Source organism: Mastomys coucha, unplaced genomic scaffold, assembly GCF_008632895.1.
Source record: "Mastomys coucha isolate ucsf_1 unplaced genomic scaffold, UCSF_Mcou_1 pScaffold6, whole genome shotgun sequence".
In the NCBI taxonomy this organism is placed as follows: domain Eukaryota; kingdom Metazoa; phylum Chordata; class Mammalia; order Rodentia; family Muridae; genus Mastomys; species Mastomys coucha.
The window spans coordinates 39,748,106-39,751,389 of NW_022196912.1; the positions used below are offsets into that span (position 1 = coordinate 39,748,106).

At 48.4% G+C, this 3,284-nt stretch overlaps 1 protein-coding gene across 4 annotated transcripts in view; it reads left to right on the forward strand.

The window, feature by feature from the left end:
* Asap2 (ArfGAP with SH3 domain, ankyrin repeat and PH domain 2) overlaps nucleotides 1-3,284 on the forward strand; it is a 171,099-nt gene that overhangs the window by 33,971 nt on the left and 133,844 nt on the right. The gene's annotated exons all lie outside the window — the stretch shown is intronic.

Here is a 3,284-nt window from a genome sequence, read left to right on the forward strand (position 1 = left end):
GGGTGCAGAGGTCCATGTAGTGGCACGTATGCAGTACCCAGTAGACGTCTGTGGAGGGTAGGCCATGGAGGGTGTTAATGATGGTATTTCTAACAGGAGCTCATCGCACTAGTATCTTAGTTTTCTCCTGGGCTTCTGGTCTAAGGAAGACTGGTCCTCATCTTGTTGAGTAGTATGCTTTTCCAGATCCGTGGGGTGATGGTGTGGAACTGTCATTGCTGGGCTCTGGAGACGCTTGGGGTGAATTTGGAGTCCCTGAAGCATGGCCAGCCTGCATAGCTACGGTCTTATCTGTGCTTCCTCAGGCTATTTACTGTGCTGGGTGTGGAGCTCTGCAAACAAACCCTAAACCCATTAGTCATATATTTATTTCTGGTTGTTTGTCAAAGTGGTGACGGTTCCCCTCTGTAACCTAAACTTACTTTCCAAGTCTTTTTTTTTTTTTTTCTCCTTTCCAATGTGTCTTACTTAAAAGTCACTTTCCTTCCCCAGTAACATTCTCATTCATTCCTTGAGTCACCAAATGCCTTCTGGGTGTTGCTGCTACACCAGTGAATGGAGCCCGCTGGCCATGTCTGTTTTTGTTCCTCTCACCTGTCACTATCCACCTTGTGGTTGTTGGTCCCTGCCTCTCCACTGGAATGACACTTGTCGCACCCTGTGGGGCAGAGCCTTTGCTTCCTGTTTCTCGGATGCTGGCGCCCTGAAGAGTGCCTGAGGTGGAACTCTGTCACAGGGAATGTTTTGTTGTGGGGATGTTTGGGAGCCAGGTGCAAGAAAACAGACCCTCGTGCTTGATTGTGTAATTACCAAAATATGAGGTCTAAGCCTAGGGAAGGCATGAGCATCAAAAGGATAGAGAGGGGTGTGGTCTGAGATGAGGGAGGAGTCTGGGCAAAAGACTGAGAAACTTGGTTAGGGGCTTTGGCTTTGTCCCTAGTAAAGCTAATTGTTTTGGGGCAGGCCTTTACATTTATCCCCCCCCCCCCCAAGGTAGAACTTTTAAAGATCTCTTCAAAAAAGCCAGACTAGACGACTTTAAAAAACAGATTTATTATTTTTATTATATATATAGTGAGTGTTTTGCCAGCATGTATGTATGTGCACCACATGCATGCCTGGTGCTTGCAGAGCCCAGGAGAGAATGCTGGATCCCCTGAACTGGAAGTATGGATGGTTAATAAGCTGCCGTGTGGTACTGGGAACCAAATTAGGGTCCTCTGCAGGAGCAGCAAGTGCTCTTAACAGGGCCATTTCTCCAGCCCCCGTGCTTGATTTTTAAAAAGCCATCTTGTTTGTTGTTGTTGTTTCTAGTGAGGTGCTGGGTCTACAGCCTCAGTCTTCCTGCCTGCCAGGACCAGAGGTTGGTGCACAGTGTGACAACAGTCACTCTCCACGGTATTGTCTTTTGAGACATAGCCTCTCTCTTACCTCTCAGATCAGACTGGCTGGCTGGCAAGCCCTGGATATCTTCCTATCTCTGCCTCCCCAGCACTGAGCTTACAGATGTGCATCATTGTGGCCACTTTGTAACATCAGCAGTATCCTGGCTGGTTTTGTGTGTCAGCTTGACAGAGGCTGGAGTTATCACTGACAAAAGGAGCTTCAGTTGGGGAACTGCCTCCAAGAGATCCAGCTGTGGGGCATTTTCTCAATTAGTGATCAAGGGTAGGAGGGCCCCTTGTGGGTGGTGCCATCCCTGGGCTGGAAGTCTTGGGTTCTATAAGAAAGCAAGCTGAGCAAGCCAGAGGAAGCAAGCCAGTAAGGAACATCCCTCCATGGCCTCTGCATCAGCTCCTGCTTCCTGACCTGCTTGAGTTCCAGTCCTGACTTCCTTTAGTGATGAACAGCAATGTGGAAATGTAAGCTGATAAACCCTTTCCTCCCCAACTTGCTTCTTAGTCATGATGTTTTATGCAGGAATAGAAACCCTAAGACAAGCAGGGAAGTCAAGTCCTTATACTTCTGTGGAAAGCATTTTACTGGACCATATCTCCAGCTCTCCATAGGTATACTGCATAGAACTGATGAACATATGTGCTGTTTTATTCATTCTGTCGTATGTAAGGCTTTATCCTGTCTCCAGAATAAAAAGAACCACAGTCTTTCAGCCTTCGGCACAATATACCCTTCTTGTGTTTCTCTCCGAAATGCTCTTGCTCCTGTTTGCCTCCAAATTGCTCAGCCCATCCTTGTTCCTCGTGAGATGGTTTCCACATAAAGGCTGCTTATCCTGGGTCTGTCAGCTCCAGATTTCCGAGGCACGGGCTGTACAGATCTGGTGCTGGGGTGGCAGTGTGAACTCTCTGCACTTCAATTAAGGAGGCCTACTTGCCCTTCACCAGAATGGCCGCCATCTTGGACTGATTTCAAGCCACCAGATGCTTTGGGAGTCTCAGATGGCGTGCACTCATCATTTGCATGGGGCGGATCAGTTTAGCAATTTGCCTGCCTAATAGGATATTGGCCTTGAGACCCCATCGCCTTATGAGCTGTTTCCTGCCATAGCTTATAGCCTTTTGGTTTGAATGTTTTGTGGATGTGCTGGCAGCTTTTGTTAGAAGAGTCAGTGAGTGTTCTAAGAGAAGGAACATGGATGTTCAACTCATCAGCTCGTGTGTCTGGGCTTAAAAGTTCCTCTGGCCCCAGATTCCTTATCCTGAGTTTGACGATGCTACTAACTCATCGGTGAAATGAATGTGATTTGGGCAACACGTAGCCAGCGCCAGGCTCAGGGTAGGTTCTCAGTGCGTGGAGCAGCTTCCCCTTTTAGCTCCTCCATTCATGCTGCTAACCGTTCTCTTAGATTTAAAATCTGGTACTTAGCTGGGTGGAACCAGGAAGCCGTCACTCTCTGGCCCGCATCCTCTCTTCTGCCCTCCCCCACTCTGATAACCTCTCAATAATGTGTGTCCTCCGAGCTCTTAGTCATAATCGTGCTCCACTTATCCAGAGGTCAGACTTTTAGCAACCTCTGCCATCTGGAACGCATCCATGAACCAGACAGAAAAGGCCTGTGAGCTCAGCTGCCCTGGAGTCGCACCCTGGCTGATGGGAGAATATCCAGTTGACACCAGTAAGAGATGGCGGAGAGAGTGAAGAAGGTGAACACCAGGGTGGGCTGTTTGTGCACCCCACCTTAACAGTGAGACCAAACCGAGCCTTCCAAGTGAGAATCCTCCGTGCACTCACCCAGCCCGAGTATTGAGATAGTATTGAAGTCTTCTGACTTTTTTTTCTGAGACAGGGTTTCTCTGTGTAGCCTTGGCTGTCCTGGAACTCAC